Source organism: Canis aureus, chromosome 21, assembly GCF_053574225.1.
Source record: "Canis aureus isolate CA01 chromosome 21, VMU_Caureus_v.1.0, whole genome shotgun sequence".
Lineage (NCBI taxonomy): Eukaryota > Metazoa > Chordata > Mammalia > Carnivora > Canidae > Canis > Canis aureus.
Genome location: NC_135631.1, coordinates 48,924,995 through 48,948,933, shown reverse-complemented (window position 1 = coordinate 48,948,933; position 23,939 = coordinate 48,924,995). Strand labels below are relative to the sequence as shown.

The window sequence follows — 23,939 nt, the reverse complement described above, 5'->3', positions numbered from 1 at the left end:
AATAAATGTACCATATTAATGATTTTTAAGTGGTCAATGATATTAAATGCAGTCCTAATCTTTTTAAACCATCACCACTATTTGCAGAGCTCCTTTCATCTTGTAAAACTGAAACTCCACATCCATTAAACACTAACCTCCATTGTGAACCTCTCCCCAGCTCCTGGCAACCACAATTCTACCTTCTATCTCCATGAATTTGACCACTCTTAGCATCTCGTATAAGTGAAATCATACCGTATTCGTCTTTTCATGACTGGCTTGTTTCACTTGGCATAACGTCCTCACGATGTTGCAGCAAATGTCAAAATTTCCTTAACTTTTTAAAGGCTGACTAATACTTCATCATATGTAGATACCACGTTTTGCTTATCCATTCAGCCATCGATGGACACTTGGGTTGCCTCCATGCTTTAGCTATTATAAATAATATTGCTACGAACAGGGGTGTACAAACTTTGATTTCAATTTTTTTTGGTATGTACACAGAAGTGAAAGTAGATGCTATACCACATGTATATACATGTATATACATGTGGTAATCCTATTTTTTAATGTTTGGAGGAACCATCATGCTATTTCCTATAACTGTTAGATCATTTTTTATTCCCACCAACACTGCACAAGATTCCAGTTTCCCTACATCCTTGTTATTATTATTTCTCGGGGGAGGGTTGATGTTAGCTTTTTTGCGAGGTTGTATCTCATTGTACTGATTCATGATGTTGAGCATCTTCTCATGTATTTTTCTGGTCCCTCATGTATCTTCTTTGGGGAAATGTCTATTCTAGTTCTTTGCCCAGTTTTGAATCAGGTTTTGTTGTTGTTGACAATGTTTTAAGAGTTCTCTCTATATGCTGAATGTCAGTCCCTTATAAGATACATGATTTGCAGACATTTTCTTCCATTCTGTGGGTTGTATTTTTACTCTGCTGATACTGTCTTATGATGCATACAATTTTTAAATTTTCACGCAGTCTGATCCAGGTCTATGTCTTTAGTGTCATTTCTAAGAAATCATCACCACATCCAATGTCATGAAGAATTTGCCCTGTTTTCCTGTAAGAGGTTTATAATTTTTGGTTTTACATTTAGGTCTCTGATCTACTTTTAGTCAGTTTCTGTTTATGGTGTTAGGTAAGGGCCCAACTTCATTTTTTCTTGTGTGGATATTCAGTTTTCTCAGTGCCATTTGGTAAAAAGATTTTCCTTTCCCCACTGAATGGCCTTGTCACCCTTATGAAAAATCATTTGGCCATATATATATGAAGGTTTACTTCTGGATTCTCTGTTCTATTCCATTGGCCTATATGTCTGTCTTTATGTTAGTATGATACTTTCTTTGACATCTGCAGCTTTCTATTAAGACTGGACAGGAAATGTGAGTCTTCCAGTTTTGTTCTTCTTTTCAAAAACATCTTGGCTACCCAGGTTCTCTTGAGCTTCCATGTGAATTTTTCCTTGGGTTTTTGTATTTCTGCATAAATGCCATCAGGATTTTGATAGAGATTATATCGAATATCTATGTTACTTTGGGAAGTATTGATGTCTTAACAATACTACACCTTCCAGTCCATGAACATGAGATGTGTTTCCGTTTAAGTCTTTTGCCTCCTTAGTCAAATTAATTCCTCAGTGTTTTTTTTTTTTAATTTTTGATGCAATTGTATATGGGAATTATTTCCATTTCTTCCTTTTTAGATTGGTTATTCCTTTTAGATTGCAGTTGGTTTCTGTGTGTTGACTCTGTATCCTGCTCCCTTGCTGATTTTATTCATTGGCTCTAACAGTCCTTTTTTGTATGTGCTATCTTTATTGTTTTTAGACTTAAGATTATACCATCTGCAAACAGAGCTAACTTTACTTCTTTTTTTCCAATTTAGATGCTTTTTATTGCCTAATTATTCTGCCTGGAACTTCCAGGATCAAGGTAAATAGAAGTGATGAGAGTAGGCATCCTTGTCTTGCTCCTAATCTTACAGGAAAAGCTTTCAGTCTCTCACTGTATGTGTGATGTTTGTTGTAGGTTTTTCATATATGGCTTTTATTTTGTGGAGGTAGTTTCCTTCCCTTCCTAGTTTGGGGAGCGTTTTTATCATGAAAGAGGGTTGAATTTTTGTCAAGTGCTTTTCACCCATTGAGATAATCATGTGATTTCTTTCCCTCATCCTGTTAATGTAGTGCATTGCATTGATTGATTTTCATATGCTGAACCATCCTTGAATTCCAGAAATAAATGCCATTTGATCGTGGTATATAATCCTTTCAATATGCTGCTGAAATTGGTTTGCTGGTAGTTTGTTGGGGATTTCTGATAAATGTCTATTAGGGATCTTGATCTGCACTTTTCTTTTGTTGTAAGGTCTCTGTCTGCCTCTGGTACCAAGGTAATTCTGGCCTCATAGAATGAGTTAAGAAGTGCTCCTTCCTTTTCAATTATTTGGAAAATCTTAGGAAAAATGGTTATGATTTTTTTTTTAATGTTTGGTAGAATTCACCAGTGAAGCCATCAGGTCCAAGATTTTGCTTTGTTGGGAGACTTGACTACTGATTCCATCTCATTACTAGTTATAGGTCTATTCAGCTTTCCTATTTCTTGTGATTTTGTCTTGGTACATTTTGTGTCTCTAGAAATGTTCCCATTTCCATCTAGGTAATCTGTTCATTGGTGTACTATTATTCATAGTTCTCTCTAATTTTTTTAAATTGTGATAAATTAGTAGTAATGTCCTCATTTCCATTTTGGATTTTAGTTATTTGAATCTTCTCTTTCTTTTTTTTCTTTTTCTCTATAGAGCTAAAGGTTTGTCAATTTTCTCTTGGCAAAGCACTAACTTTTTGTTTTATTGATTTTCTGCATTGTTTTTCTGTGCTGTATCTCATTTTTCCATGTTAATTTTTATTATTTCTTTCGTTCCTTTAGCTTTGGGTTTAGTCTGTTCTACTTTTTCTAGATCCCCAAGCTGTAAAGTTATGTTGTTGAATTGAGATTTTTAAAAATTTTTTTAAATACTTTATTTATTTATTTATTTATTTATTTATTTATTTATTTATTTATTCATTTATTTATTTATTTATTTATGAGAGAGAGAGAGAGAGAGAGAGAGAGGCAGAGACGCAGGCAGAGGGGAAAGCAGGCTCCATGCAGGGAGCCCGATGTGGGACTCAATCCCAGGTCTCCAGGATCATGCCCTGGACTTAAGGTGGCGCTAAACCACTGAACCACCCAGATTGCCCTAGATTTTTTTTTAAATGTAAGCATTTATACCTATAAATATCTCCATAGGTATCCCCAAAATTTTGGTATATTATGTTTTTGTTTTCATTTGTGGTTAAGTATTTCTAATTTTCTTTCAGATTTCTCCTTTGATCAATTGATTGTTTAAATGTGTGCTATTAATTTTCATAAATTTTTGGATTTTTCCAGTTTTACTTCTATTTTTGCTTCCTAATTTCATCTACTGTAATCAGAGAAAATACCTCCATTAACAGTTATCTTTTAAAATCTAACGAGACTTAACTAATGAGCTCAACAGATTATCTATCTTGAAAACTCCTGCCCTAAAATAGTTTATTAAAGAAATTCTTGGAAGCCCCATAGAATGGTCTGGTATAGTCATCATCCTCACTTGTCTCCATGGCATTCAACGGTACTGACCCCCTTCTTTCTTCTAACGTTCTTCTTACTCTTGCTGACAGCACACATTTCCTAGGGTAGCAAGGGGAAATGCCATTTTGACAAAAACTCTGCCCTTAACCTTCAGTGAGCGAGATGTAATATATATTCCATTAGGAACTCAATGTTGATACTATTCCCGTCCAGTTAGAGATATTGGTGGGAAAAAAAGCAGAAAGGGGATTTCAAGGCTTTTGCCAATTCTTTCATATTGTTGAAGAGTAATTTAGTAGACATTTTGTTTAGCAGAGTATATTTATGAGTCTTTAAATATGTAAATACAGGCCTAAAGCCAAGGAAGAGGTGAGGAACAAAATTCTTCTGAATATTAAAGTGAAGAGAATCACATTTAGCAGGGAAAGAGGACGGAAGGGAAACTCAAGAAAGAAACACAGAAAGGCTGGCAGGAACTTGACGGAGACGGAGGAAAGCCAAAATAACTCAAGACTCCGACACTAAGTAAATAGTGGTTAGTGAGAATCTTCCTGTTGGCTACTAATTTGCCTTGGGCGCTTATGTGGGTCTGGGGGCACAATGGGGCCAGCCATTGACCTAGTTTCTGGGGGCTGAAGAAAGATCAACAACCCAGTGAAGGCTTCACATTGGCAAACTTGCTCAACTGGAAATCTATCAGAAATCAGTCAGAACTCTTTTTACAAGACTCACATTGTCCACACTGCCCCAATCAAATTCCTTAAACAAACAGCAAGAAAAAAAATCTTATTCTAGAAACAACCACAAATAGTGTTACCCCCGAACCTCAGCAGGAAGTTTCATCTAGACCAGCACTATGCAATTGAACTTTCTACATCTCTTAGTTTGGTAGTTTTTAGCCACATGTAACCATTGATCACCGGAAACATGGCTAATGTGACTGAGAAGTGAATTTTTACTTTTTCTTAACTCTTAATTAAGTTTAAATAACACAAATGGCTAATGGCTAAGCAAATATATATATATATATATATATATATATATATATATATTTTTTTTTTTTTTTTTTCCTGTAAAGGGCTTTGTGGGCCACCTATGGTCTCGGTTGCATTTTCTTTGTTTTTCTGTTTGTTTTGCTTTTGCTTGTCTTGTTTTCATAGCTCTTTAGAAATATAAAACATTCTCAGCTGGAGGGCTGTACAAAAACAGGCCACAGGCCAGATTTGGCTTGTGGGCCATAGTGTTCTGACCCCTGATCTAATCTCTCAATGCTTTTAAAAATGTTTATGTTTTTAATATTGCTAAAAATAATTGTTTCTCACTCCAGTTTTAGATTCATAAGTGGCTTTTCTACTTGCTGTGATAGAGCGCTCTGCAAAGTGTGTTCCATGGTACTCCCAGTCATTTTAGGTGTTCTCCACAAAGAAGTAGCTCTGTGTTTGAATAGGTTGGGAAATGCTGCATACTAAAACCTTATGTGTAGAGATTTATAATGCATATTAGAATACTAGAGGCTCTGATGAGCTGATGCAAAATATTGGTTTTACACTGACTGGGTTTTTCTACAATTACTTGACCACCATACATGCACTGTACAGCATATGTGTGTGTGCAAGGGAAGAGTGCCTCTACTGCACGTAGTCTGCAATAGCTGCGTGGTGTATGCAAGCAGGGAGTGTGGGTAGCACGTGGCACCTATCAGAAACCTGCAGAATGAGTGCCCCACAGAACCCACTCTGAGAAACACCTGCTGAACAAGCCTGACGATAAAAATCTTTCTCTCAGGGACTTGGGGCAGAGTCACAGGTAGTAATTAAGTGGTATTCAGAAGGAGTGGGAGGATTTATTCCTGCTGAACTCATTCAGAGAAGCTGTCATTAAGACTTTTGAGAAGGGCCGGTGAGGTCAGCTCACCCCAGGATGCGCACAGGTTCAAGTGTGACAGCAGAAGAGGTGCCCCTGGAAGGAAGCCCCAGGTCCAGCCGAGTCAGCTCCGCTCCCTGCAACACAGCGGAGCAGAGGGGCTGCGGGAGCCAGGGGAGGAGCTCGTGCAGGTGGCTCTAGGGGACTTGGGGAACCCTTGCAAGACCAATGAAAAGTCACGATACCCCTGCGAGGAAAGGAGAGTTCCTGGCCCACCGTAATTGAGGAAACGGAGGACGGCTGGCTTGAATTCAGTGGAGACCGAAGTGCAGATTTTGAAGATCACACTCAGGAAACTTAAGCTGTTTAATAAGGAGGAAATGCTGCCCCGAGGACAGGGAAATGGAGCGGCCCCATTGCTCTGCTAAACTTTGGAGATGCAAGCTCGGTGCAGAAAGGGCACACGGTTTAGGGGCCTTCGAGGACCCCCCTTAACTTCTCTGCAATAATGAAATCCCTAGATCCTGTTGGACGTTGCTCGTTTTTGTTTTCTGAGATGCTCAGGAGTCTGTAGACGTGTGGGTGATGCAGAAAATGCCTGGGTCTGCCTTGCAGAGGGGACAGGCGTGGGGCCTGGGCTGCGGGTTCCTCCTTCCTTAGTGTCTGGGGCCCAGGCCCTGCTCTCCCCGGATGGGACTCCTCACGCTCCCCTCCGCTAAAGCCATTTCCCCGTGGGCTCCTGACCCGGCCACCGGGGTCAGCCCTGCAGGTGCCTGCAGCCGCGCTGTCTCCACAGCGTGTAGTGACGGCGCTTTTGCTGCTCTTGGTGGCTTTTAATAACATTTGAGGCAAACGGAGGGGCCTGGGGCAGGGTTCCCTTTCCCAGCCCGGGTCGGTGCCACATTTGCTCTGCTGCTGCGCTGCTCCTGCTGGGCGCCCCTGGCCCGGGGCTCTGTGCCCCACATGCCAGGCCCAGGCCGGGGTGGGGGGCCCAGGCCGGCTCCCCGTGGAGGACCTGGGTGCGTGACACCAGTACACCTTCCTTCTCCCCACTGACGGCGGCCGATCGCCCCTGGGAGCATCCCAAGAGGTCTCAGGGAGGGACACGTTGCCGGGGATGGGATTTCGCGTGGCTTTGCCCTGGACCAGCTCCTCCAAGGGCGCCCTGGGTGCAGCCCCCTGAACCCCCAACCCCCGGAGGCCAGAGTAGAAGAGAATGCTGGAAGCAAAAGGTGTCCCTCAGCGGGAGGCGACGGTGACAAGGCAGCGGCCGGCCGCAGTCCGAGGCCTACGTGGGTGCAGTGGGTGCAGCGGGTGCAGCGGGCGCAGCGCAGCACCCAGTTGAACAAAGAGCACAGGCCGGGGGTGCCGGCCGCGGCACAACTCCCACGGCGCCACCGACACAATCTCCTTGCTGTTGCCCAGTTTCATGACTGTGATGTCATCGGGCGCTGCCGACAACAGAGCTGTTATGTGACATATGAAAGGGCCTTAAAAACTAACTGAGGGACCCCATTATGCCGAGACTGGAGCTGGGCATAAAAATCGCCGGTCATTGAGGTCTCGGAGCTTCTGAGTGGAGCCTCGGGGGGAAGAGAGCTGCGAGGCTTGGTTCAGTCGAGTTGTTCTGCTCTGGGGGGCTCTAAGAGTAGAGAGCGTGCAACTGGCCGCCCGTGACCTCGAGTTCAAGGCAAGCCAATCCTTCAAACAAGATAATTTGGCCTCTTGTCCAGCAATTTCTCCCTTCCTCTTCCACACCAGGGGAAGGGGCCGAGGCTGTCTGGCTACATTTTACTAGACTTCAGGAACTTGTAATGGTTGCATTGTCCCTCTGCTCATGCCCCCCAAATGCATTGCAGAGTTCCCGGGCCGAAACAGGCCCCGGCCGTCAATATGCCTTCGGAGCGAGGGACTTTGCTGGGCCCTCAGCCCGCACCAGCACAGGGGCCAGCCGTGGCCCAGCCAAGCAGTGGCACGGACGCTCGTGCTCTCCTCTCTCCGACTTGCCATCTGGCCACCTACACGTAGTCACGGAGCGCCCACCGTGCCCAGGCAGTCTCACCGGGTACTAGAAAGAAAAGGAAGCGCTGGGCAGAAGCGTCGTGCCTGGCTCATGGGGAGCTCTGGGTTGCTGGAAGGAAATATGCGCTGCCTTTGTTTCTTTACCTCCGGATGAAGTCACTTCATGCTCACAGTGCCCAGCTATTTAGTGGCAGAGAACACCGTCCTGAACAACGACACTAATTGAAGCCGGCCTTGAGTTACAACAACCACCCCAACAGCAGAAGCAGTGACATCCTCACGCAATGCTACGTAGTAGTGTAAATGATCCACTAACGCACAAACACCGCCTCTGTACTATATACGTGGGCCTGTTCTGAACACCCCACTTGCTGGTAATGCTCTGCTCTATGTGTGTGGAGCATGAACTCAGACACCAGGGAGCCAGACAGGAGATTTCAGCGAATTTTCAGTATGTAACTTTTAATTTTTATTCTTTTTAAATTTTTATTTATTTTTATTTTTTTAAGAGTTTATTTATTCATGAGACACACACACACACAGAGAGAGAGAGAGAGAGAGAGAGAGAGGCAGAGACACAGGCGGAGGGAGAAGCAGGCTCCATGCAGGGAAGCCGATGCGGGACTCGATCCCAGGACCCCGGGATCACGCCCTGGGCCGAAGGCAGATGCTCAACCACTGAGCTACCCAGGCGTTCAGTACGCAATTGTTTAGCTGGGAACTGGGTACATAGGTGTCTGTGGTACATAGTGCACATACATACCACATATGTAATGCAAGTACACATATATGCAATACATATAGTAGCATGTATTTAAGATACTCACAATTACAAAGCTCTGGCTGAACTGTTGTGCCCCAGAAATCCAGGCACAACACTCAGTCCTGACAGGACCCGTCACGTCTGCTATTCACTGCACACCCACTCCCAGACACATTTTCTGGGGCACCCCAGTCCCTGCCTTCAACGTGTCGCTGTCTCCTGTTCATGCCTCTTTCCCGTCTCCGCACGTCTACACATGACCCTCACTTACAAAATCCCCCTGGCAAGAGGGAGGAACTTGAGGAGAAGCAGCAGTGAATAAAATCAACCCATTCCTTTGCTCACTTACCACATTTAAGGGAGTGGGAGCGGGAAGATGGCAGGGAATGTGATAGCATCCTTAAAAAGCACCCAGTTCAAAGCACGTAGGATGGCATAGAAGCAGCTAACCCTATCTGAGGGCCAGAGTCAACTTTATGTAACTCTTTGGGATTTCTCAACTGGAAGATTCCCATGAAATTTTATGTTGGATTTAGCCTGAGGGGGAAATTAAGTTGTTTTAATTACTGCTGCCATTTGGTGTTTTATGAATTTTAATTAGTTTTCGTATTTGTACTTTGGTCTGAGTCAGTTCCACCAAAGGCGCAATTTTGAAAATAATCATGATAAAGACATATCAATTTTTCTAGTAAATGTTGATTATATGTTCATCATAGAAGTGGAGAAATCTGATAGGGCCAGACCATGATACACAAAGGTCTGCCTGTTTTACGACTGTGTGAATTCAGGAAGTCTGAGCTGTCCAAGACAAGCGTTGCGTTTGTCCAGGCTTTAGACCGAGCTTGACTTTTAGGGATTTCCACACAGCCATTCGCTCTAGAACAATCGTGCACCCGAATTGGTATTTCAAGGGTTGATCTGCAATGCCAGAGTAGGGTGTGCCAAGGGGCTGGAACGTATTAGCCGGCTGGTAGGGAATGGAGGGCTGACGAGTGGAAATGAACATATAAGAAATTTCCTAAGATAAGTTCATTTGGAGAGCTGGGGCTCAGCATGGAGATGATGCACTTGCCCAAGAACAGGCTTTTCGTAAAAGACTTCCAGAAGCGTGCATTGTTATTGACAAGCACGTGAGTTAGCCTCAAGCAATTTCTGCCCGGTGCTAAGGCGCTAAGGCAACAACGTAATGTGTTTGTGTACGTGAGGAAGCAGGAGCACATGGTGCCCGGGTTACTTATGGTGACAACGGCAAAGAGTATTTGAAGTCCAAGACTGTTCCAGAAACCGAGTCACCATAATCAGATTTTGAACAGATTGATTTTCCAAGTCTGAAAAAAATGTGGCATTAGGAGATCTTTCATATTCAAGACTTGAAAAATCCACAAGGGGTGTTCACAAAACACCTATTACTTGATTTTTGACAGTGAATGTGACACCCAGGCACTACTGGGGCCCCAGACTGGGGCAGCAGAGAATAATGGGAACAAATGGTCAGAGAGCTCGTTGTGCCCATGGCCTGCCCTTCACAGGGACTCGAGGTAGGTGGGCCCTGCAACGGTTCTGCTGAACAGACGGGGAAGGCTGAGTAAAGCGACTTACCCAAGATCACACATTAGTGAGAAGCATGGTTGGTATTTAAGCTTAGAAAATGACCTAACATCCTTTTTTCTCTATTATGATAGTTTTTTTCTCTTACATTAAGCTTTCTTTTTGCTATTTCCCTTTTCCTCTGCCCCTCACCGCTGTTCGCTCCTCCTCTATTTTTTCTCTTCCTACTTCTTTGAGGATCTTCTCTGGTTTCCCTCTCTACCTTTGCTTCTTTTCTCTGTCCTTGTTTTCTGTTTCCTCCCTTACTTCCTTTTTTTACCTGGAGTTTGTCCCCACCCTCACTCCAGTCTCTATTTATGTTTCTCTCTCCTTTAATTGGCTTTGCCACTACATATTCCTGGGCTTGCCTTCGGCTTCTATGTCCCTAATATTCCTCTTCTGTAAAATAAGGTGGAGGGGAGGGCAGATATACATATATGTATATACATATACGTGGTATATACACTAAATACTACATTATATGGATATAGTATTCTTTGATTTAATTTAATTTAATTTAATTTAATTTAATTTAAATGAGGCACCACAAATGTCTTATATTGTTTAAAAAAATACTGCTATTAAGGATTACTATATGATACTTCATAGTTATATTACCCTCCTATTTTTTTTTCCCTGTTTTCCTTTAAAAGGGAAAGAAAAAGAAAAGAATTCTCATTCATGAACTAGAATTGATTTAGAAATCTGAGTATGGGTTTTATTTGACAACAGAGGATTTCTCCCTGAGATGGGAATGGAATATGTGCCTTTTACAAGAGTGGAGAGCCACTGCTGCCCAGGAGGGAAAAAAAAGCGTAAGTGTTTTCAGAGGATTTGTATGATCAGGTAACCTTGAAAAGCTCCCGTAAATCTGAGGTTCTATGAATCTAAGCAAAACAACCTAGTGTAAGAACATCAACATTTAGCTAGACTTGCCCAGAAATGCTTCCCACATAGACTGGTTCTAAATAAACCTGCCTACCTCGGTCCTGAAAGGCAGCCGGAGAGACGGTCATCCTTATCTATTCCCTCGGCCTCAAATCCATTTCCCAGGGGCATTCTCAAGGGCAGGCTACAGGGAGGAAGTGGGTTAAACCCTGCGGGGACTGGAGAAGGAGCCCAGATCCCTGCCACAGAAGAGCTCGAGGGTCAGGGCACAGATAGATCCCTGAGGTCCCCCCCACCCCCCAGGGAGAGACAGTGAGGCTACATTGCCTGCTGAGCTGTCCACCCCGCAATTACAGGGGCATGAGAAGCCTGCACGTTGACAACCGCAAGAAAGTCATCACCGTGAGTCATCTACAAATATATCCAACTTTATGTCAGCATCTTGCTTCAGCAGGTGGATCATTTATATTTTCCCTGGAAGCCATCTGCTGGTCTGAATGTTGGGTTGATTTGTTTTTCTGTTGAGGGAGGAAGGTGGCTTTCCCAGAAGTTACCAGAGGATGCCTGGACTCTGGCAGAGGTCCAGGAACAAGGAGAAGGATAGGGAACTTTTGAAATCTTCTCTCTTCTACTGTAGGCAAACTTTCTTGGCCAGCTAAAGGCCTCCACATCTTCCAAACATTCCAACCCTGAGAGAAATGGGCAGCTCACAGTGGAATCACCACATGGGCAACTCTATTGGCTGGGCAAGTACAAGGGCTCCCCACCTTTTCTTGCCTTGTACCCTGGCCCAGGACAGCTTTGGGGCAGTAGCTCCCAGCTCCTGTACAGAGTTTGTGTCCCCAGATCCCTGTCCTGGTGTCCCCAACCCCACCCTCATCACTTCTGCTGCTGGCTGTCAGTGGAAATCAGAATGTAGCTAAGCAAGGTGGATTCACAACACACCTGACCTTTTCTCTCCCATCTAATGTTTAATTGGAAAGCATCTAAACCTTTTTGAAAGAGAAGAGTAGAAACTATTGACCATTGATTGCCATGCATGTCTTAGTCTGGGAAAGAGAGATTCTGGTACGGCAAATCAAAGGAAATAAAAGTTTGAAAATGTAAATATAAGGGTAGGGAGGCTTAAGGGCAGGTGTCCTTTATCTAATTGAACACAAATGTTCCAGTGCTATGTCAAAATGGGATTTCTCATATATCTATTCACTTTCCTTTAGAGCTGAAGTCAGATTTTCCTGGAAAGTTCTATGGAATCTGGGTGTAATGAAAGAATAATTAATATCACAGTGGGCTTTAAAGTCATAAATATAAAGGAAACCTAATTTTCTTGTTAATGATGACATCGATTAGACTAGCAATGATGCTATACTATTTTCTCAGATGCCAAAATACATTTTTGAAAGGAAAAAAGGAATCATCTTGGCAGAGTGATTACCTACCTCAAATAACATTTACTCCCAGGTTGCGATTGCAAGGCTTGGCAAATTCAGACTTTCAATATCTGGCAACCGTTTTCACTGAGGCAAGAGGACAAAGTAGCTGGCCGTAAATCAAGCCTCACATGATCCTGCAGGCTGGAGCTATAGGAAATAAGCCTACCCCCTACTGCCTTCTGGAGGTCCTTAAGATGTTTGTAAGCAGCTGGTTATCAGTCCTGCACTCTTTCTTCTCCAGGCACAACTTCCTGAAATGCTCATGCAGCTCGGCCTTTCCTGGAACATCATTTTCAGTTTGGTCTTGACACCGACACTTTTGTTTGGCATCATGCAATGCAAGCTGCCAGCAAACCCAAAATTTGTGAAGTCTTCTGGACTTCGGGAATAGGAGATGGGGTAGGAGGAATGGAGCACCCCACTGAGTGGCTGCAGAAGAGATAGCAGGCTCCTCCCTGGTGAAGAGCGTGTATGCTTTATTTCTGTGGCCAGCAGTGGGAGGAATTCCAATTCCTCTCGGCCAGCCTTGATTTATAACCAGCCTTTTCTGCATTTTGCTTCAGTGAAAGTGGCTCCCAGGTCGTAAACCTCTGACTTGGGCCGAGTTTTCAGATAAAGGCCCACTTTCAAGAGTCTGCCCAGCTCTTGGCACGGTTCTAAGAGCTGACTTTTCATGTTCCTTTCTCTTACGTATTTGCTTGTTATGCTATGAGCGGCAGACACGCAAGAAAAGGAACCATCAAATATGGGTTTATCCAACATTTAAGGGTAAATCTCTGGTCTGTCTGTGGACTGGAGGAACAAACACTGACCATGTGCATGAGACGGGCCTTTGCTCCCCAGGATCTTGCCCATGCTTCTTAACCCTTCCTGGGACTGGCCAGCAGCTAAACACCAATCAGACTAAATGTCAGCTCATAAATATCTAACTGGGCTGGCCTCTTTCTGAGACTCTAGGTACAAGTGCTTCTATTACTCACCAGATATAGCTGCTGCAATTTAGGAAAATGCTTTTCTTTTCCAGAACTCGAGAAGTCATAACTCATGTCCAAAGGCCTCTTGTGGCCAGACGAAGTGGGATCCAAGCTGCAAAACCCCTCCACGGATGCCCCCACTGTCCAATCAGCATCTGAATGAGTATACTCACACGCGTAAAGCTGATTGTAAAATAGAGGCTCTTGGTGTTGTTTTGTTTTATGACAAAGGAAACCAAAAACGTCCCGTATCAGTGTGTTTCCTGTGGGTACAATTGGTAAGTGGGAAATGGGGAGCTTTAGCATAAAAATGTGAGCACAGTACTCTTAAAAGTTACACATCTATGATTTTATTCAAATATAGGTTTTGAGTCCCATTCTAGAACTGATTTAATCCCTCCCATTCTGAACCCCTTTCCCAGTGTTGGGAAAGCCACAGAAGTCAGAAGTAATCTCTACCAGGGCAGTGGTTTTGAAGAACTACTGCAGTATCTTGGTTGTATATAAGGAGACCACAAGGATAAAGACTTTATGTCCCACAGCCAGTGTGAGCTGAGTGAGGGAAGTAGAAAGGGGCCCTGGTGTGCAAAGATGTCAGGGTTGGCACTTCTGCTCTGATTATGGCAAACGTGGGGGGAGTTTGGGCTCTGTCCCAGTTTTGCTGCCTCTGACTTGCTTTATTATTTTGTATTCATCCTGTGAGTTCTCTGGGCCTCATAATTGTTCATCGTAGGGCTGCATAAGCCAGGTATTGTGACAGAAAAACTGCACAGTAACTTTGCATATTCGAGGGTTTATTCTCTGTGGACCTTAGGCTGACATGTGGGGAAAAAAAGGATGGCCACATTTCTCTTTTCTCTTCTTTTCCTTTTCTTCCACCAGAGACACTTCTACTTGCTGTAGTTGCAGGAGAGGTCATCTAGGAAACAATGGATCTTCTCAGCCTTCTGAAACCCTCTGTTTAGTCTTCAGAAATACTGGGGCATGTTTTTCTGAGCCTGCTTTCTCTCAAAAAGGGGCACCAAAGGAGCCTACATGCCCTGGTGGAGACCATACCACTGGGTGTACGTGAGGGACTATTTCCTTGTGGGCAGGTCTGCGTACTTTGCTCAACCAACACGAGCCTCCTCTTTCCTTATGTCACCGTCTCCCCTCTTCCCTTGTGCCCCACCAATACCAACCTTCTTTCTCCTCCTTGGGAAAAGCTCCTCCTGGTTTTAAAATCTTCAGTTAATGGGGTTATATCTGCCAGGAATGCTCCTTCTCACTAATTTTCACCCAGGAAAGTCCTACTTACCTTCAAGCCTTGATCTGAGGCCCACTTCCTTAAGGATACTTTCCACGGCACCCCACCAGCCACAGTCCCAGGTTAGGGACTCTATGACAGACTCTTTACAGTGCGTATTGCAAACATAATGGTATGGTCTTGTATGTGTGTGTGATCACTTATTTATTTAAAGTCTGTTTATCCCGGACTATTCCGTGATAGAAGGACTACACCTACTGTATTTGGTATAATTTCCCAACACTTAGCAAAATGTTTGCCACAAAGAAGGTATTTAATCAATATTAATTACATGGATTTTTAATTTATTTTCCAGCAAATTTCTAGACCAGTCACTATCTGATGTATATATGATATAAGCCATAAAGATGAGTCACATACATAATTTAAAATTCTTAATAGAAGTCATACTAAATAAGGTAAAAAGAATAGGTGGAGGGTCCTCGTTCTGAGTGAGATGAAATAAGCACATCCTACCCTTTCTGTCCAAGTGATTACAGCTATAAAACCAGGACAAGACACGTGGGCCAGCTTTCTAAGGACCCTGAAAAGAAAATTGCAGTGGAAAGATTGGGAAAGAGCCCAAATTTGAAGTACCATTGATTTGGCAGTGAGCTTACTGGTTTTTCCTCCAGTATCTCCTGACCCATACTCAACACATCTCAAACCCTGAAAGCTGACTTTAAGGGATAGCCAGAAGAGGAGCCTCATAGCTCTGGCTCAAGGAGCATGAACTTCTAATGCACAGAGGGGAAAACTGCTCATTTTATTTGTTTTTCTTTCTTTTCTCTATTTCATCCTAATACAGCCCCCAAACAATCCTGTGGTGGCTGGGAAATGGCTGTTTACAAGAAGCTGAAAGAGCCAAAACTCTGAGGAAGTGTAATTTGCAATTATTGTGAGTATTTCTTTCTTATTTTGTTATGAATGTTTTGTTATGAATTATTGTGGGTATTTCTTAGTTTGTTATGAATGTGTATGAATGTCTTGTTTTGTTATGAAGAAAATAAGGTATTTTCTTCTTTCCTCTATCCTTTTATTACATAACATAAGGTATGTTGGCTTTACATTAGAGAACTTATTAATGTTACATTGTAAGATTTAAGTTATGGGATATCAAGAGTGACCATCACCCACGTACTTTGTATCCTCCTCTGGAGAAAGGGTTAGCATGTTCTCAGTTTTATGGAGGGTAGCTGTACCATGTAGGGAGGAGTATGATTTTGTTATTTCATTAGATTATTAAGTGTGGCTTAAAAAGATGTGTGTGGATGTCAAGTTGACAAGGGATGGACTTATGATGGTTAATTTTATTAACACAACCACTCTACCCAGGCATTTGGTCAAATATCACTCTGGATGTCACTGTAATGGTAATTTCTAGATGAGATTAACATGTAAATCCGTTGACTTTGAGTAAAACAGATTACCCTTCATCCTGTGGGTGAGCCTCACCAATCAGTTGAAGGACTTAAAAGAAAATAGTCTGATGCCCCCCAGGAAGAGGGATTTCACCTTTCAGAGGGAATATTCCCTTCAGATTTGAACTGTCACATTAACTTCCCTGGCTTTCTAACCTGCTGGCCTGCCTTACAGATTTTAGACTTGCCAGTCTCCACAGTCACATGAGGCACTTCTTGAAAATAAAGCAATCTCTTTCTCTGTTTCTATGTACATGTGTGTGTACGTGTGTGTGTGTGTGTGTGTGTGTGTATGTGTGTGTGTGTCTCCCTTTATCCCTCTCTCTGTTTCTTTGGAGGACTCTGACTAATACCAGATAAAAACCTACCTCTCCATTCAGTGGAGGAACAGTTCCAGTAGTGAGATGCAGATTCCCATTGCTTTTCCCCCTTTCTGTCCTCCCACTGCTTGGCCATTTTTTGGTAGAATCATGGAAGTGTGTACAGAATAGGGTATAACTAGAACTCCAAATTCCTGCCTACAAGAGTGAAAACAAGAGCCTCTTGGAAACTGAATGTACTAAAGAGACCATCATGAAGGAGGAGCTCAGGAAAGCTGTCCATAAAGTTGTTTAGGAACCCCTGAGCTGCACATATGTGAATCCAGTTCTAATTCTGATACCAAATACCTTGAGAATTAAGCTGACAGACCACTACCCATGCCACAGGTTGGCCATTGGGTGGCCTACACTGTGATAGATCTAGAGAACTGTACAGAGGCTTCAAAAACTGAACTGACATTGGAACCACAACAACAAAAGATGGGTTGGAATTTGTAGCCTGAACTTAGGCCATTCAGTTACTGTCTAACTAAAATAACATTTCCCATGAAACTGAAGCAAAATCAAGAGTCTCACAAGTTAATATCAAATGTCCAGGATATAAAATTACTCAGCACATAATGAATGATGAAGACTAAAACTCATGTAGACAATGACAATCTACAGAAGCAAACGCTACGATTACACAGATGTTGGAAAATAAAGTTATTATAAATATGTTCACATTGATATTTGCAAACACTTGAAAAAATATTAAAATTGAAACTCAAAACCATGAAGATACAAAGAAGAACCACATGAAAATTTTAGAATGGAAAAATATAAGTAAAAAACTCAATGATGGGTTCAAAAACAGTAGGATATAACAAAGGAAAGAATCCATAAACATGAAAAGAGGCCAACAGAAATGATCCAATCTGAGCAACAAGTGCAAAAACCCTGAAGACAATTGAAGAGAACTTCAGGGGGCAATAACAAAAGGTCTAACATACTTATCTAAATTTCAAGGTAAGAAGAGAAAGAATGTGATGCTGAAAGGATGTATTAAGGTATAATGGCTAAAAACTCCAAGTTTGCTGAAAGACTCAAACCTACAATTTTTTTTTTAATTAAAAGAAATGCTTTCAGTTATATTGAAGTATGACTGATAAAAATTGCCTCTCTTTGGGTTGTAGGATGAGATTTTTTTGAAAGCTTAGAACGTGATGGTTTAATATATGTACACATTGTGGAATTGACACTATAATCGAGCTAATTAACACATCTATCACTTCATATGCTTAAAATCTTTTTGAGTGTGGCGAGAACACTTTAGCAAACTTCATGTATATATTGCATTATTATTAACTATGATCACCCCCCCATACATCAGATACCCAGAATTTATTCATATTATAACTGCAAGTTTGTATCCTTTGGCAAACATCCCCATTTCTCCTAACCCCCGTCCCTGGGCAATCACCCTTCCTCTCCATTATCTGTGAGTCCAAGTTTTTTAGATTCCACATACATAAGTTAGATCAGATAGTGCTTGTCTTTCTGTATTTGACTTATTTCATTTAGCATTAATGTCCTCCAGGTTCACCCATGTTGTCCCAATGGCAAGATTTCCTTCTCTTTATGGCTGAATAATATTCCATTGTATGCATATACCTTATTCTCTTTACCTATTCATCTGTCAGTGGGCACATATCTTGGCTATTATGAATAATGCTGCAATGAACATAAGAGTACGGGTAACTCTTGAGATCCTGACTTTATTTCCTATGGATATATATCAAGGAGTTGGATTGTTGCATCTTACAGTAGTTCTATTTTTAATTTTTTTGAGGAAGCTCCATATTGCTTCCCATAATGACTACACCAGTTTACATTCCTACCAACAGTGTACAAGGGGTCCCCTTTCTCCAAATCCTTGCTTACACTTGTTATCTCTTGTCTTTTTGATATCAGCTATCTTAATAGATGTAAGGTGATACCTCATTGTAGTTTTGATTTATGTTTCCCTGCTGCTTAGTGATGTTGAATATTTTTTCATATACCTATTGGCCACTTGTATGTCTTCTTTGGAAAAAAAGGTTTGTTCAGATCCTTTGCCCATTTTTTTAATTGAGTTAATTATTGTTTTGTTATTGAGTCATAGGAGTTCCTTACACATTTTGGATATTAACTCCTTCTCTGATATATGGTTTGCAAATATTTTTTCCTATTCCATAGGTTTCCTTCTCATTTTGCTGATTATTTATTTTGCTGTAAAGAAGCTTTTACCTTTGACATAGTCCCACTGGTTTTGTTTTATTGCCAATACGAACATGGGATATCTTTCCATTTATGTGTGACTTGCTCAATTTATTTAATCATTGTTTTATAGTTTTCAAGGCCAGATCTTCTGCCTTCCTGGCTAAATTTATTCCTAAGTGTTAAAAATTTCTTGATGCTATTGTATATGGGATTGTTTCTTAAGTCCTTTTACAGATAGTTTGTTGTTGATGTACAGATATGCCACTGATTTTTGTAGATTGATTTTGTATCCTGAAACTTTACTGAGGTTTTTTTTTATTAGTTCTAAAGTTTTTTGGTAGAGTCTTTAGGCTTTTCTATATATAAGATTATGTCATCTGAAATGTAGACAGTTTTAATTCTTCTTTTCTGATTTGGATATCTTGTATTTCTTTTTCTTCTCTGATTTCTCAAGCTAGGATTTCCAATAAAATGTTGAATAGAGATGGTGAGAGTGAAAAACCTTGTCTCATACCTGATCTTAGAGGAAAAAGTTTCAACATTTTCACCATTGGATGGGATGTTAGCTGTGGGCTTATCAAATATGGCCACTATTATGTTGAGGTACATCTATACTTTATTTGTCAAATTTTTTTATCATGAAAGGTTGTTGAATTTTGCCAAACACTTTTTATATGGTTATATTATATGGTCTTTAGCCTTTGTTTTTTATTTTTCTTTATTTTGTTAATGTGGTGAATCACATTTATTGTTTTGAATCATCCTCGCATCCCAGGCATAAATCTCAACTGATGATGGTCTATGGTCCTGTTAACGCACTGCTGAATCTGGATTGCTAGTATTTTTGGAGTATATTTGCATGTATGTTCATCAGAGATATTGACCTATAATTTTATTTTCTTTTTTAAAATTTTATTTTCTTATAGTGTTTTTAATCTAGCTTTATTATGAGGGTGATTTGTGCCTTGTAAAAGGAGTTTGAGAATATTTCCTCTTCTTCATTTTTTTGAGGAGTTTGAGAAAGATTGGTATTCTTCTTTAAATATTTGATAGAATTATTCTGTAAAGCCATCTGCTTCTGAAATTTTTAATCTACTCAACCACTCTGTTCTAGATTGGAAAAATTAATCCATTTGCATTTAAAGCAATTATTTCATAGAAAAAGGCTTACTATTGCCATATTATTAGTTATTCAGTCTCAACTTACCTATTCAGCATTGTCTAATTGTGTTAGAGCTATAAGGCAAAAAAGAAGAAAATAAGGGGGAAAAAAGGCATACAGATGGGAAAAAGGAATAAATCTATCCCTATTCACAGATAACATGAATGTCTTTATAGACAATCCTAAGGAATAGGAGAAAAAAGCCTTCTAGAATAAAAGTGAGTTTAGCAATGTTGTAGGATGTAAGCACAATACACAAAAAGCTGTACTGTATTATATAGAAATGTATTTCTATACATTAGCAAGATACAGGCAAATCAAAAATTTAAATAAATAAATAAATATATATATACATATATATATAATAGGGTCAGAAATGAAATATTTAGAGAAATTTAATGAAACATATACAGATTCTGAAATCTGAAAACTATAAAGTGCTAATGAAAGAAATCAAATAAGACCAAAATAATTGGAGATAACATAACATGTTTATGAATTGACTCAACATAGCAAAGTTGTCAATTCTCACAAAATTGATTCAATACGTTCCCAATTAAAATCCCAGTAGTGTTTTCTTTTTCGCAGATCTAGGCAAACTAATTCCAAAATTTATGTAGAAGCAAAGGAACTTAGAATAGCTAAAGCAATTTTTAAAAAGAAGATAAAGTTCAAGAGATTATAATATTTTAAGATTTTACTGTAAAACTACAAGAATCAAGATAGTGTGATATTGGCAAAGATATTGCCTCATAATGAATCATCCCACTAGCTCTGGGGTGGCCATGATTAATAAGCCTGCTGGTTTGCCAATTGACATTTCCTTTTGTTTGAGGTGGTCCTCATGAATGAACATTTTGCTGTAAAAGCATTTCCTTAGGTGGGTGGTGCACTTTGTCTTTCACAGGATCCAAATCTAAGTTAATTCTAGAAACTCAAAGTGGAGAAAAAGAACTAGTGGATCAGCTCTGGAATAACAAGTTGGCTCTGGGATCTATAGCTTCTGGAGCTGGTGAGGCAAATATTCTAAATCCAGCACGTGGAGATCTGAGCCATTTGACATATATTCTGCAGCCCTCCAGATTTTCTTAAGAAGTGAAGCTGAGCATTGTGCAGTGATTCTCAAACTTGATCATGCATCAAAGTCATCTAAAACACCATAAGTTTCTGATTTAGTGTATCAGGTGGGAGATAAGAATCTGCCTTTCTAACAAGTGCCTAAGTGACACTGATGCTTCTGGTCCAGAAACCACACTTGGAGAACCACTGGAGTAGTGTGTACTAGTAAATCCATATGTGAAAATGTACAGAATGCAAAGATAAATAAAATGAAGCTAATTATCAGTAAAATGAGAATGCCTGTAACATTCACTTCTTAGGATTATTATAAAGCCCACAGGCATAGATAATGCACGTGCACTTGTACAAATTATCCAGTGCTGTACAAATATAAAATATTTTATATTACCTTCAAAATACAGGACTCTTTTGAATAGCGCTGTACCACAGTCCTTCATCTTAAAGAATGAAGTAACATTTGTCCATGTAAATCATTCCATTTAGGAAGTACAGCTAAGCAAGGAGTAGTTGGCATCTAGGATTAATAAAAGGTATATTTTGTGGTGGAATGGATGATGTATTTGATCTTGTCTCAGTTTCTAGGCTACAGCAATATCATGAAACTTCTGCGACTGACGTTGGAAGAGTCTCAGATTTACGATTCAGCTGTTCAGTATTGACTGCCTGGAGCCTCACATTCATGCGGAATGGCAGCCCTGTACGGTGCCTTCTTGCATTTACTTCTATTTCAGAGCTGCTACTCTGAAGATGTGGCTCTTCCCGTACTCTGCTTCTTTACTCAGCATCTCTTTGAAGCTCCCACTGCTGGTTTCAGTATCTTTTGGGAAAAAGCCTGGACAGCAGCCTTTAACTGCTGCCTTGTCAAGAGACTTCGCTGGGGCCTCTTACCTGCAACTACTTGGGAATCTGGCTCCCCTTTCCCTCTCCCCAATTCCCACCCTCCCATTTCTTTCTTAGAAAATGGAAACCATCCTAGGTAGTTAACAATCCCAGAGATAGCCTCATGCTGTTATTTTTGAAGCCTCTGTCTGCACAGTAGTGAAAGCTACTTCCCCAGTTGCCTACTAGCTAGGCTCCAACCATTCTGCTCCTTTTAAGCCACTTCCTACGAGGCTTAGTTTCTTTTCATTTAGAAGACTTAGTATGTAGAGTAATGAGAATTCCTCCCTCCTTAGGACTACCTGGGACAGACTGATCCTTAGTGATGTCTGCCCTCGGTTCTTTTAGTCTCAACTCTAGGCTTTAGCCAAGGTGAAGGAGGAAGGCTTGACCCAATGTTCCCATCCAGGAAACCCAGCCATCGCTGGTCAGTGAGGGTTTCGAGCCCTAGTAGCTCCAGTATGGAGATGGGTAGGGTAAGTCTGCACCCCTTCCCTCCCTTATCTCCACCATCAAGCAGGTGAGAACAGAGTTATTTGCTCTCTCCAATGTTTCAGGAGGCCCCCTGAGCACACTTTTCCTCTGTTAAGAACCATATTGTTGATAGGGCTTTTTCATCAGTGACATGGACAGATTGTAGATTGATTCATAAATATCCTGAAGGCAACCCTTTTTAATTTCACATCCATTACGTTTACTGAAATGTATGGTCTTATACAAGTATTAGCCTCTTGAGGCCGCATTTCTCAAACAGAAATTAAGGGGCTAGGATAAATATTTTTTAAAAATGTACCCGACTCTTCAGAAATTTCCAATGAGAAAAATAATGCATGTATTTGAGCTTCATATCACTGATTCTTGACCCAATTTCATTTTATTTGTTTTAATTATATAGTTTATAATGGGATATTTATCAGATTGAATCATATGAAATTGGGTTTTGTAGGTCAAAAATGGTTGAATACTTGCTATGGCTCAACTTAATATAGTCTAGTAAAGATAATAAATGGACTTAATATTTTTTACTGAATACCATGGGATCAGGTTCTAACTAGGCACGATCAGTTAGGATCTAAGAAATTTTTTACACTCCAATTTAACATCAAAGAAATCTCTTTGTCCTACTTCTTTTTCTTCCTTTCCATCCTTCTTCACTTCTGGGAAACCAGCTCCTGGCTCCTCTACCTTGAGCTGTTAGCTTGAAAGATCTGCTAAGCCTGGGGATCTCAGTCAGTACCTGGCTTACAGGTGCATGGAACTTTATCAGACTTTTCTTTTTGCATGAAAGTTCAACCAATGGAAGTACTCATAATTTTCTTTTTCCAGAATTTGTACCACTATAGCACAAAAAATCAGGAACTGACCAAAAATTGTTTTTATTTCTTTACTTATTTATTAGAGGGAGAGAGCAGGCTTGAGAGACCACAAGGCAGGGGGGAGGGACAGATGGAGAGGGAGAAGCAGGCTTCCCTCCAAGCAGGGAGCCCAACATATGACTTGATCACAGGACCCCAGGATCATGCCACATGACCTGAGCTGAAGGCAGATGCTTAACCGACTAGGCCACCCAGGCGCCCCATGGAACTGACCAAAAATTGTAATAGCATTGGGCTCAGCTTTCTCCTTTGCTAGCCATCTGTTTCTCCCTCTCCTCGTGTCTTCACCAGGACATTGTGCCCTGGTGAGTTGAGGTGCATTCATGGCAGCCATCCAGCCAACTCATGTTCACTTTGGCTCCTTTGGCTTCATCTCCTTCTGCCGGAAAGACTTGTTTTGAAGTTTGTTGTGCTTTTTTTTAAAAAAGGAGAAAGTAAGGGCTATCGTATAAGGTGTGGTGATGAATACCTGATACAACTATCAAAGGATATAAGGTGTCAAAGCCAAGTGGGACTCACAGTTTGAGACACTGGAAAAGATACAATCTGTGTTTTTCAGGGATTCCTTTTGGAGTCATTCCTCAGGTACAGATTTTAAGGAATGCCTCACGCTGATTTATTACTATCTCAACTTTATTGGCATTTGAAGAGGAATAGTGTGACATCCTTGGAATATTTCAACCGGAAATCTCAACTCTTATATTGCTCAAGTGGGTTCCAAATGGTTTTTTAAAAAAATGGAATTTTGAGAGTAATCGTCTATTACTGGTTTCTTTTTGGTTCCTGCCACATCTTGTGTACTCTAGTTTCTGGACCAGTGCTTATTGAAAGGGTTGATTTTAAACAAGAATTATTTCCCTAGCAACTAAAAAGAGTTCATTACTTTGGGGAATAACACCAGCTGAAATCATACACAGCAAAACAGGTGCCCACACAGAGCCAGGGCCCTCACTCAGAAGAAAGGCATAAAAAGATGGGCTGCCACCTGAAAGGCAATGCTCAGAGCCTTGGAGCCTGGACTATCACTCTGCCTCT

The 23,939-nt window shown here is 41.1% G+C and overlaps 1 long non-coding RNA gene across 2 annotated transcripts in view; it reads left to right on the top strand.

Annotated features, from left to right (window-relative positions):
• The window catches only part of LOC144293054 (uncharacterized), a 78,471-nt gene that overhangs the window by 19,772 nt on the left and 34,760 nt on the right, over window positions 1–23,939 (top strand). For both annotated transcript variants that reach the window (XR_013360538.1, XR_013360539.1), the window contains exons 2-4: window positions 10,499–10,660; window positions 13,191–13,418; window positions 15,234–15,323. This is a non-coding gene — a long non-coding RNA (uncharacterized LOC144293054). The remainder of the gene's footprint in view (window positions 1–10,498; window positions 10,661–13,190; window positions 13,419–15,233; window positions 15,324–23,939) is intronic.